The 13,513-nt window shown below is 35.9% G+C and overlaps 1 protein-coding gene across 2 annotated transcripts in view; it reads left to right on the forward strand.

Moving 5' to 3' along the window:
• Positions 1-283: 283 nt before the first annotated feature.
• Positions 284-13,513, forward strand: part of shroom1 (shroom family member 1) — a 46,954-nt gene continuing 33,724 nt past the window's right edge. For both annotated transcript variants that reach the window (XM_048166895.1, XM_048166896.1), the window contains exon 1: positions 284-438. The gene's annotated coding sequence lies outside the window, so the exon portion shown is untranslated. The remainder of the gene's footprint in view (positions 439-13,513) is intronic.

Below are 13,513 nucleotides of genomic sequence, written 5' to 3' on the forward strand. Positions count from 1 at the left end.
GACTGGAATAATGATGCTGAAAATTCAGCTTTGATCACAGGAATTAATTACATTTTACTATATTTCAAGTAAAAAACAGTTCTTTTAAATCGTAATGATGTTTCAAATAAATGCAACCTGGTGTGCATAAGAGACTTCTTTCAAAAACATTTAACTCTAGACTTCCTATTCATATTACATGTTTATAGTTAATGCAGCGTTAGCTTTTACATAAACAAATCTTCATTGTTGACTGACAGTTCAGTTCGCCCCGCCCCTTTCTGGCCCCGCCCTCTGCTCGCTGATTAGCTCTCGAGACAGAGGTGGCAGCAGCCAGCCTCACTTTCCCTGAAGACACTCGGAAATATGTTTATAACTCTCAGTTTAGGACATTAACCCGACAGCTGGTGTGATGAAACACAGTGGAGTCGAGCAGTGAACGCATCCTGACAGAAGCAGGTGAGCAGCTCCAGGCGGAGTTTCCGAAAAGTGCTGGTATCGTTTTGTAAATGTGATAGTTTCGGTCAACAGGTGGATAAAATCACGTCTCTGGATAGACGGTAAATATTTGGACTGGTTTTACTTGAGAAGTAACCTGATGTTCATTTAAAAGTGTGTAGGCTACTTTAAATAGGAGGTAAGTGTAACGCTATTACACAAGAGGTGTTTTGTGTTGAAGTGCATTATGTTCGGGGACTTTGTCCCACCAGGGAAAGAGGTAATCACGCAAAACAGACTCCCCTCACTATGCTGAGAAAATAAAACATATTAAAACAGCCTTAGAAAGCTTGACCAGACTGGAAGACCATGTTGAAAACAGCAGGCATTTGTTCATAACAGGTCATAAAATTGGTCACAGTCCAGTTTAGATGAATTATTCAGTGTCCCTTTGACCTAGTAATATGTGCAAGATGAATTAAGAGTGGTGAAAATGTGACATTGTTCTTAGGAAACCAGACACTGGCGTTTTATCCAGTTGCTGAAACTCTATATCAGTCTTGAGTTGCAAACTGCCTCCCCATGTTCTCTGGATCTAGGAATAACACATAAAAACACAAACACACCTGCAACACACAATGCTCTTGTCAATAAGACACACCTTCAGAGAATGCATTTTTAAGCAAGTTTGCTGTTCTTTAACAAAAACAAAGAAGCTTTCAGAGTACCTGAAAACCATACTTGAGTAAAAGTACAGATACCTTACAGTGAAAATGACTCGACAAAAGTTACAAGTCACCAATTCCAATAGGACTTGAGTAAAAGTCTTAAAGTATCTGATTTTAACAGTACTTTTACTCGTGCTGAATGTAGGCTCAGAGATGCACTAGTCCTGAGAGACATGCCAGTGAAAATAAGAAACAATTGATTTGTAAGATGAGAAATCAAGTTTATTTTCTAAAATCAAAATAAAACTCAAAATTGCAATAAATCAACACAACAACCTTTTAAACGTCCACAAACTCTCAAGTCTCATCTGAGCTCAAGTGCACAGAAAAACCATAAGTAAACCGATATCTTTCAAAAAGGTCTTGTCTATATAGCGGATAAATAAAACAATGTTAAGTAAAATTAAATAGTCAAAGTCTACTGTATGTGCTGGTTTGAGCCTCATCACCAGCTGCAGTCATTTCCTCATCTAATAAATCAAACACATGCGATCAGAAACTACCTGCTAATGCGCTCACATTCACGTAAAGTTTCCTTGTTGACAAGTTTGGGCGAGTAAAGGCAAAACGCACAAGATATAGTACCTTCAATGACCTTAGATGGCGATATCGCTTCTTTATATCAGAAACAAACTGCTGCAGAAAAAGTTAGGTGTCATGCAAAATGTAATCTGTAATTGCATTATTCATCACAAATGTAGTGGAGGAAAAAGTACATTTACTTGTTCAAAAATGTAGTCAAGTAGAGAGTAAAAGTTGCCAATATCTTTGATACTCTGTACAACTACAAAGTAGCCAAAAAGATACTCAAGTACAGTAACTAATTGCATTTACTCAAGTACTTTACACCTCTGGAAGCTTTGCATGCTTGCATTGTCGTTAAAAAACACCTGTGTCTGTGACGGGGTCAATTATGCGTGCATGCTGTAAAACATCACTTATATAACTCGAGGAATTTTTCAGTAGCAATGTTGTTTTGCATAAAGACAATCCATTTATTGTTTGGATGTTACTTTAATGTGCAGTACATCCTCACTATAAACTGGTTTATCCAGACAACAAACTTGTTTATCTGTTAAATGCATCTGGAACTGTTGTTTTTGACATTGATGTTCTGGGGTTTAAAAAAGCCTAACTTATTGTTTGAAATCAGGTGTCGTTTCAAACGCTTTAAATGCTGTCACTCTCATTTGGAAACTGCCATATGGCTCTGTTACACGCATTAAAAATGCCATTATCGGAGGGGCAGGTGTAAGCCAGGCGTGATGAAGGTAAACCGATCTGGTGCACGGTCATCTGAGCTCTTGCTGTAATAAATATTGTCAAACAGTTCTTAGTGTGGTAAGATGTACTTGTTTCAGCTGCTGCTCACCTGTTGAGTTAATAGTTCATTTTAAAAGTGAAAATTCATTCATCATTTAGATTTTTATGAGAAAGAGAAGTGGTAAAGAATGTATCTGCCTTTTTTTGTTTAATGAAAGTGAATGAGGACTATGATCAAATAACAACGACGACAAAAAAGCTTTATAAAATATAAAAAAAATACATTTTTTTTTTAATGTGAGATCTACATTGAAGGGGAAAATGATCACTTTCCAAAACAACAACAACACTTGCCCATGCAAAATGATATGGCTTTACTTGCAACAAGTCTATGGATATTTGTAATTATTTTTTTTTTGCTTGCTTATTTTTATTGCAATAATAGCCATGATATATCATTTTAGCATCAATATCGCGATGTGCGCATCCACAATAGTCACATTACAGGATGTGTGATGTCAAGTATAGGGATCATAGTTGATCCATGATCCACAGACGAGACCAAGAAGATGCAAAAGAGAACTCAATTCGGTACTCGTGCGTAACAAAGTTTATATTTAATTTATACAGTGAAGACTTTACAGTGTTATTTTACATTTGAGTATTCGATTTCTATACCTCAATACTGTTACTTACCTGAAGAAGAAGAAGAAAAAAATCTTTAAATTTTGAGAAAAAAGTCGAGATAAAATGTTGAGAATAAAGTCATTAAATTACGAGAACAAATTCGTTAAATTATGAGAAAAATGTCATTAAATTTCGAGAAAAAAGTCGAGATAAAATGCTGAGAATAAAGTCATTAAATTACGAGAACAAATTCGTTAAATTATGAGAAAAATGTTGTTACATTTCGAGAAAAAAGTTGAGATAAAATGCTGAGAATAAAGTCATTAAATTACGAGAAAAAAGTCATTAAATTACGAGAACAAATTCGTTAAATTTTGAGAAAAATGTTGTTACATTTCGAGAAAAAAGTCGAGATAAAATGCTGAGAATAAAGTCATTAAATTACGAGAAAAGTCATTAAATTACGAGAACAAATTCGTTAAATTATGAGAAAAATGTAGTTAAATTTCGAGGAAAAAAGTCGAGATAAAATGCTGAGAAAAAAAATCATTAAATTACGAGAAAAAAGTCATTAAATTACGAGAACAATTTCGTTAAATTATGAGAAAAATGTTGTTACATTTCGAGAAAAAAGTCGAGATAAAATGCTGAGAATAAACTCATTAAATTACGAGAACAAATTCGTTAAATTATGAGAAAAATGTCGTTCAATTTCGAGAAAAAAGTCGAGATAAAATGTTGAGAATAAATGCATTAAATTATGAGAATAAAGTCATTAAATTATGAGAAAAATGTCGTTAAATTTCGAGGAAAAAAGTCGAGATAAAATGTCGTAATTTAACGAGTTTATTCTCAACATTTTATCTCGACTTTTTTCTCAATTTAACAAGTTTTTTTCTCGTAATTTAACAAGTTTATTCTCAACATTTTATCTTGACTTTTTTTCTTGAAATTTAACACGTTTTTTCTTGAAATTTAACAACTTTAATCTCGAGATGGTTTTATTTTTTTATTATTGCTTGTCCCTAATCCTCTTCCGTACTGAAGAGACGAGCGTTCCCACAGAATTAAAATGTTTGTGTGTGATTTCTGTTTTGGTGACAACAATGCTACGGGACGAACCCTTTTAAACAAACACTCCCATTCTGGCCGTCATTTCATTGTGTCACATGTTGTTTTAATGAAAGTGATCGATACTTTTATCAAAACAACATGTGACGGGATGAACTAGAATAAAATTATAGCTGGTATGGAAGCTTTTGTTTAAAATAAAGCATTAACTCATTTTAAATAGGCCTACGCGTTTAATTTCTGTATCTTAAAAATATATATTATTGCATGTGTGAACTCAAAATGTTGAGTGTTTATGTAAAATTATTTTCACTTCCCTCGTACACTGTTTTTCGGCACACTTCAGAAGAATGTAAAACATTTTAAACAAAACAAAAACATTCTGTTATGAATAATGAGGAACTTCCTCTCTCAGGAAGAAAGCTGGATAATGTGTTAGCCTAATTGTCCTAAACAGTGTAAAGGTGGCAAATGTAATAGTGAAGTTTGCCTCAGTGCAACTAAATATTCCAGCATTTAGTTCATGTCGTCCTTTCATTATTCTAGCATTCACAATCATGTGACCCACTTGTAATTTATTAAATGAGAGAGCTGTCTATTAACTTGTGTAACTCATAAAGAGGAATCAGCATGATCCAAACGGCTCAACCTGGAATTCCAGTAGAATGTGACAGATTGCTTCAGCGTCTCCGAGTGATCAGGCAGGACAAAAGCCCACTGTCAGACAATGAAACGTCTGACATTATAATACACTCAGTTGGGTGCATTTTGGATAATCTACTGAAAATGCCACTCTGTCTGTTCAGCAAAAGTTGTACCACTTTTTAATGGCAATAAACCAGACTCTGCTTTGGCATGCATGGAGTTCAAGATCATGTTAATAAAAATAAGACATCCCCAACTGGGCTCCAGACTGTGACTAAAACGGTCACATTTGCGACCAAAAATATTGATTTGTGAGTAATATTTTTTTTTTTTGGCTGAGATCGCCACTGACAACAATATAAATTTTCATGTTATGATTAAAAAATGTTGCTTTTTTTTCTTGCATGTTCTGTGATGAGTAGCCCATCACATCTTTTGTTGTGTAGACGACACAAAGCAAAGTTGCGGTGGAAAAAACCTCACTGAGTTTGAGCGCCAAAATATGAACTGGAACAGTGAGGATCAGCTTTCCATGTCAGAAATGCATGTCAAAACTAGGACAAATATCAGTCTTTTTTAAAGCCCTCATCTTTATTGAGCAACAACGCTGACGGCTGTGCCAGCATGAGAGAGAAAACGATGGAGACGTGTCAATGATTGAACATCCAAGTATTGTAAAAGTGCAGGAAGGCAGTCTATTTCATACACACAATGTGGATAAACTACAGCAGATAATTGTTATCTGAGTGGACACGGACTAATTGACCTGCCCCTTTTCACAAGATGTAATATAAGTCTCTGGTTTCCCCAGAATGTGTGTGTGAAGTTTCAGCTCAAAATACCCCACAGATCATTTATTATAGCTTGTCAAATTTGTCCCTATTTGGGTGTGAGCAAAAACACGCTGTTTGTGTGTGTCCCTTTAAATGCAAATGAGCTGCTGCTCCAGAAGAGGGCGGAGCTTTAACAGCTCAACAGCAACAAAGCTGGAGAATCTCACGCAGCCAAAATGAGGATTGTCAGTAACGGTGTTCAGCCTTACATTGTTCAAACCGGAGTCGACACTGATGGAGAGACTCAGGAAGAAGTTACAACTTTTAGACGTTTCTGAATGGTTAGTGGATAAATTTATGTAGTTGCTGTGGAGTTGATTCAACTCATCCACTAGCATGTGCCGTCATGTTCATCTTTTGTGTTGAATTGACCCTCGTTTGTGAAGCAGTCCGGCGTAAAATGACGGCATGACAACAACACTCTACTACAACAACTCTTCCTCTTCTCTAAAGCAGCACAACATGGCCCCGCCCCCTTTGTTGCGTGTTCTCGGGGGCGGGGTTTATGTAAATTTTATGGTTTGTGATGTCACCAACCGTGGCGCTCTTTAATGTGACAGATTGCTCAATCAGCATTTCGACCTTTACTCAGAAAAGCCATTCAATGCTTATAAACTCGTTAGTCAGCTAGAAAAATCACTGTAGAAAGGGACATTTGCTAAATATATGCACTATATCACATGATCCTTAGAAGGAGCTAAAAAAAAAGCTTCATCACACTGTGCCTCGTTTACAAAACGATATGCTCCGAACAAACATAATGCTGCGATGTGAACAGGGACGCCATTAAAATAAATCATCCACTTGTTTCTGACACTGGGATCCTTGCATGGAGTATGTCAGAAACTGAACGCTGTATACTGTGTCAGTGTAGACAGCATCAGTGATTTATAATGATTTCTATAGACCCCTTAATCGCCTACGTCACTGTGACGTCACCGCTCTAGCTGGAGGCAGAACATAAATAAGAACTAATAGCGGGCCCGCGCTAAAAGTTTGAGGTTTTGACTTTAAAATGTCGTCTTGTTGTGTTTTTGGCTGCCAGAATAGAAGGAACAGGACTTTTGGTTCAAAACTAAAGTTTTACCAGATCCCGGCAGACATTCCTTCACAGAAATCAAATAGATAATTGTGGTTGAATGCAATACGGCGTACAGACTGGATGGAAACGATCATAAATAATGCTCGTGTTTGCAGTGCACTCTTCATATCAGGTAAAATAATCGATGCATATGTAATGGTGTGTTGGTTTTATCTAGTACAAATCAGCAAGTTTCTGTTTTATAGGTGAAAAGTCACCAACTTTCAGCGCACTAGCTAGCTTAAATGTTAAACAAACATACAGCGATAGATGAGTGTGCCATCCTTTGAATGGTCTCTTAAAATAATCCACATTGCTAGCCATAATCATAGTTAGCCAAGCATTAGGTTACATTAGACAATAAGCCTTCCCTGAACCACCCGAAAGTAATTCATATGTTGTCTAGGAAATATCCAAAACTTAAGTTAATTTACAAAAATAGCTGTCACGGTCCCGCAGAGTCAGTGACTGTACATATTCGGACAGTTCTGAACCTTCTTCTGCATCTATGTTTAATAAATCCCTCCTAAAACATGCTAGCTTACGCTTGTCAACATTGAGTCCAGCGTCTCTTTTTGCCTCCAGCTAAGCCCCGCCCACCAGGAAACGTTGCAATGTTTACAAACTTTTAAGGGGTCTATTCAGTGTAGGCAAATGTCAGCCATTAAGCCACTGAACGCCAGTGGGCGGAGCCTATGGAGTGACGATGTATAACTATTGGTCGATGTCTTGCTCTGGAGGCGGTCATATGCAAATGTATTTCCCCATGTGACATCACAGATGCTACAATATCAAATTAAATAAATGTTTTGTTTATAATGAGGAGTGCGTTTTAAACTGTGAAACTTTGCAGTACGTTTTACTGCTATAAAGACCTCTTATATGACAAAAGATCATGGCAAATTTTATTTCTTATGTCATGTCGCCTTTAAATTTTGCTACTGACAATGTTTATAATGTCACAATCTGAAGCTGTGCAGTCAGTTTGAGGTCGTTTGTCGCTGAGCTGTTTACAGATCACTGTCTGCGCTCTCATTGGTAGTCTTCGAATCTTGTCGCTGCTCATTTGCATAAAGTCCACCTTTCCTCAACTTTGTCACATCACCAGTATTCTCTGTCTCTCATGCATCTTCCTTGAAGCCATTGTCATTTTATCTCATAAAAAAGGTATTCAGACTGTGGTAGACGTGGTTTTTATCCCATAATTACTTTGCATTTCAGGCATATTTCAAACAGCAAGATGTCTGACTTAGCAGATTGGATTCATTGCATGCCTCTTCCATCTCTCCACTTTCTATGATTGTCTTTTTTTCCCTCTCTATAGTCCTTCACCTCTGAATTAATGCAAGCTAACAAAGTTCAAAGTGCTAAACTGAGGCAATGCAACGGGCAGAAGTTTAATCTGTTTTGTTCCAACGCAACTCTCTCTCTCTTCTACTGTAAAGGCTGGTCTTTGTCATCTGCTGTAATTAACAAAAGTGCAGGGATTGAACACATTTGTCACATTCCTTCCATATTAAGATTTTAATAGCAGCTATTATCATATATTAGTTTATTTTTACCTTAAAGGTCTTTGTGTTGAGCTTCAAGCGTCCTACGCAGTGTAGCAGCTCTGAAAGCTGAACTTTCCATTAGTTGTAGTTGTAAGTAAGAGTGTCTTTGTTTCTGAGATCTTCTTTCAGTACGATTAGAATTCCGTTCCATTCCTTTCAAATGTTGCATTTTGTTTTGGTGTTCCAGAAAGAATAAAGTGCCCCTATTATGCTTTTTTTGAATATTACCTTTCATGTGTGTAATATACACCGATCAGGCAAAACATCATGAGCACTGACAGCTGAAGTGAATAACACTGATCATCTCTTCATCACGGCACCTGTTAGTGGGAGGATATGTTAGGCAGCAAGTGAACATTTTTCCTCAAAGTTGATGTTAGAAGCAGGAAAAATGGGCAAGCGTAAGGATTTGAGTGAGTTTGACAAGAGCCAAATTGTGATGGCTAGACGACTGTCTTTGCCGTCTGACCAAAGTAATGAACACATAATGTCACAGAGTAATGAAGTCGTTGAACAGAAAACACAGCAGAAATCATGACAAAAAGCAGCTATATACTTTTAAAGGGTTAGTTCACCCAAAAAAATGACTCTGCCTCATGTCGTTCCACACCCGACTTTCGTTCATCTTCAGAACACAAATTAAGATATTTTTGATGAAGTCTGAGAGGTTTCTGTCCCTTCATAGAGATCCGACGCAATTATCAAGGTCCAGAAAGGTAGATGTCATTAAAGTAATCAATGGTACTCCAGTGGCTTAAACTCAATTTTATGAAGTGACGCAGATCAATATTTTTGTAAGTAAAGTGGTTAATTATTTTGTGTAAAGCACTTCCGTCGCTTCATGAAATTGTGTTTAAACCACTGGAGTCACATGGAGTACTTTAATGATGTCTTTACTACCTTTCTAGACCTTGAAAGTGGTAGTTGTGTTGGATCTCTATGGAAGACAGAAACCTCATATTTCATCAAAAAGATCTTAATTTGTGTTCTGAAGATGAACAAAGGACTTATGGATGTGGAACGAGAGTAATAATTTTTGGTTATTTTTGGGTGAACTAACTAGAGATTGACCGATAAATCGATTTACCAATATTTTCCCCCGATATTTAAGCATTTTACCAATTGGATATCGGTTTTGTAATATCGGATTTACCGATAAATGCCGCCATATTGTGGGTGTTTTGAGAATTGCGCGCCGGATCGCCATTACAGCGTATCTAAGGGGAGACGAGACAACGGCGTGCACAGGTCAAGTATTCTTACCTGCTTTAACATCACAGCCATTAATGCACAAATTAGATGTTACATAAATGCCTGAAATGTAGCTAGTTTATGCAGCTTATCTCTGAGAAATAGAGACAAGCTCACGGAGTCACGTAAGATAATCCGTAAAGGCCTGTCCCAATAAAGATGTAACTTTGCATGAATTTAAACTATGCAGCATGAATGAGCACATGTTGGAAATAAAAGCGCTGAATTTAATTCTCTCTGTTGTCTGTGCTCATCATTAGTCTCATGAAGTCGTCTGTATTTTGCTGTTCATTCAGCGGGTTGATGCTCAGAAAATGCTCCACGGCCACCGCATGTAACTTTGAACAAGATTCACTTGTTTAAAACACCGTAATTATATAAACATTTACTATAATTCGCTAATAAACATCCAAGTAAACACAACTCTATGGAAATTAATTATTTATTATCTCCATGAGCGATCGCAGTTTGAATTCTGTGTAAATGCAGAGATAAACAGCGCTTTGTCAGCAGATATTTCATATTCTAGAACGAAGTATTACATTTCTGCAAAGTTGATATGACTCTTGTCTTTAATTTATTTTCTCCATTTGAAAACATTAGACATTCTACATTTTATTTATTTATTTTAAACCACATCGAAGATTTTATTTTTTAAGCAAAAACAGTTTAGTAACAGTGCACTTTTTTTTATTTTTGCACTTTCAGACCTCTTAATATACACTACCGCTCAAAAGTTTGGGATCAGTAAGATTTTTAATGTTTTTAAAAGAAGTTTCGTCTGCTCACCAAGGCTGCATTTATTTGATTAAAAATACAAACAAAAACAGTAATATTGTGAAATATTATTCCAATTTAAAACGGCTGTTTTCTATGTACAATATACATTAAAGTGTAATTTATTCCTGTGATGCAAAGCTGAATTTTCAGCATCATTACTCCAGTCTTCAGTGTCACATGATCCTTCAGAAATCAATCTAATATGATGATGTGATGCTCAAGAAACATTTATTATTATTATCAATGTTGAAAACGGTTGTGTACAATTTTTTTTTCAAAATTCTTCGATGAATAGAAAGTTCAAAAGAACAGCATTTATTTAAAATAGAATATTTTCTAACATTATAATTGTCTTTACTGTAACTTTTGATCAGTTTAACTCATCCTTGATGAATAAAAGTATTGATTAATTTTATTTCTATCCCCCAAAAATAAAATTTAAATTCTGACTGACCCCAAACTTTTGAACGGTAGTGTTTAATGCTACAAAAGATTTAGATTTCAGACAAATGCTGTTCTTTTGAACTTTCTATTCATCATAGCATCATGAAATAAAAATGTAAATAACTGTTTTCAACATTGATAATAATCATAAATGTTTCTTGAGCATCAAATCATCATATTAGAATGATTTCTGAAGGATCATGTGACACTGAAGACTGAAGTAATGATGCTGAAAATTCAGCTTTGATCACAGGAATAAATGACACTTTACTGTATATTGACATAGAAAACAGCTGTTTTAAATTGTAATAATATTTCACAATATTACTGTTTTGTTTGTATTTTTAATCAAATAAATGCAGGCTAGGTGAGCAGACGAAACTTCTTTTAAAAACATTAAAAATCTTACCGATCCCAAACTTTTGAGCGGTAGTGTATATAATTGGTGTATAAATAAGGTTTGTTTTGTTTTCTATGCAGGAGGGAGTGATTGTTATAAATAAAATGGTTTGTTCAGTTCAGTGGTGTTGTAATCGTGTCAAAAACAGACGTATAACAGTAAATAAATATCGGTTATCGGGCACATAAACACACAAATTATCGGTATCGGTTTTAAAAAATCAATATCAGTCAATCACTAGAACTAATTCATACTAATGTGCGAAAAACAGCAAATGTGACGTTATAAATCATGAATGAAATATAATGCAATTTACATTGTCATTGTACTTAACACTTTTTCATTATTTGTTTGATATAATGGTTACAAAACACTACTTTAAAAATCTCATCAAACTGGAATAATAGTTTCACAGAATAATCCTTATATCTTAAGATCTCTAATTCTCAGAAGACTTTACAGATTGTTTTTTTGTTTTTTAATTTTTTTTTGCAGCGCAAGGGGAAAAATGTGGACAAATTTAACTTCCAACGTAGATGTGCAGGTATGTGCTAGTGACTCCTGTCAATGTCAACAAGTGGGAAGATGTTCTTCACTGGTTTGATCTGGCTGAGATAACATTTCTCAGTGGTGTCAGCATGTACAGGTGGCTAAAATGGTTTCTCAGTGCTTTTGCAAACCAATCACAGGATATGAACGTGATCTCTCGGGTTAATCAAACTGTTATTATTTGCAAGTCAAATTTGAGAGGAACAAATGCAAATGTTAGTGTATGCTGTAGGTTGTCATGGTCTCTTAATGTTGGCACAGTTACATTACTTCATTAATTCACCTTTGCTCAGTTGAATGATTGTCAGCAATCTCAAGGTCAGTGAAGAGGAATCCAGAAAGGAATGTTCGAGTCATTAAGGTTATTTCTTCACATGACTATCCTTATAAAGACCTGGCAGCAGTAAAGAGAAAACACACTAGGGAAATGTCCAGACTACATTTCACCCCCTGAAAATCAAAAGAAGTTAAAATTTTATTTTACTGCAAAGTCATTCTCATTACTGTAATGCAAAAATGCACCCTGCATGACAATAATAAACTCCTAAAATAAGCTCCTAAATATATTCTTTTGATTATTTTCAGGTAAAATATGATCTGCATTTCTTGGCAGATTTGATGACAGTCATGTTGGTGTTAAATAGACCTCATTTAATGAAATTAAAGCACTTTTTATTTGTGTTACTTATAAGTAATAAAGTATCATGATAAGTGATCCTGCCTGAAAAAAATGTTACGTGATATTTTTGCTATATCGCCCGCTCGGATGTGTATTGTAAACATACTCGGCTCTATGTGGAGTTATCTTGTCACAGCTAGTTAGTATTCAGCTGAACTGTTTGTTACTGTGCCGAGTGTGATTGACAGCTAGCAGTCACCTGATGCCACCTCTACCTGGCCAATGTAATGTGAGAATTTAAGCAATTTCCACTGCCCAGGTAGGATTACTTATCTGTTTTTCTGCTTATTTTCCAACTGAGTTGCAAAAGTAGAAAAAAGTGCACCGGGCGGATTTTTGTCTTTTAGCGATCTTGAAATACTTTACCATCCCAGGGGTTTGGAGATATGTGAGACTGCCTATAAAGCATTTGGCTTCGCCATTAGATGACTTGCAGTATTTTCTTGTAGAGAGTTCCTCTATGAGGCTTACATATTATGTAAGGGAGAATAAAAGTGAAACTTTGTCCTTATAGGCTGTAAACAGAACATTTCTGCAATCCACCGTGTTACGTGATGAGTCCTAGGCAGTGCGTTACAGCAACTACTGAAACTGAATCATCAGTGAAAGCCTTGAGTCATGAGTATCTATGTCTGAATCTTTACAATCAAGTGCTGTGAAACACATGACATAATACCATGTGTGCTTCGTATGTGTGAGCTTATCTTGCACATTCCCATCCCATGTAATCACCTTGCCACTGACAAGGACTGCTATACAAACACTGAAGGTCTGAGGATCAAACTCATGCAGAAACGCACATCGATCAGGCATAACATTATGAGCACTGACAGCTGAAGTGAATAACACTGATCATCTCTTCATCACGGCACCTGTTAGTGGGTGGATATATTAGGCAGCAAGTGAACGTTTTGTCCTCAAAGTTGATGTTAGAAGCAGGAAAAATGGGCAAGCGTAAGGATTTGAGAGAGTTTGACAAGGACCAAATTGTGATGGCTAGACAACTGGGTCAGAGCATCTCCAAAACTGCAGCTCTTGTGGGTGTTCCTGATTTGATTTAGTTTTAGTCATATTTTAGTCATTGGAAATTGTTTTAGTTTTAGTCGACTAAATCTACAGTAGATTTAGTCGACTAAAATCTAATTTAGGTAAACTGTAATGCATTAAGCATTTCTCTAACAATACACAGATC

Source organism: Megalobrama amblycephala, linkage group LG18 (genome assembly GCF_018812025.1).
Source record: "Megalobrama amblycephala isolate DHTTF-2021 linkage group LG18, ASM1881202v1, whole genome shotgun sequence".
NCBI lineage: Eukaryota > Metazoa > Chordata > Actinopteri > Cypriniformes > Xenocyprididae > Megalobrama > Megalobrama amblycephala.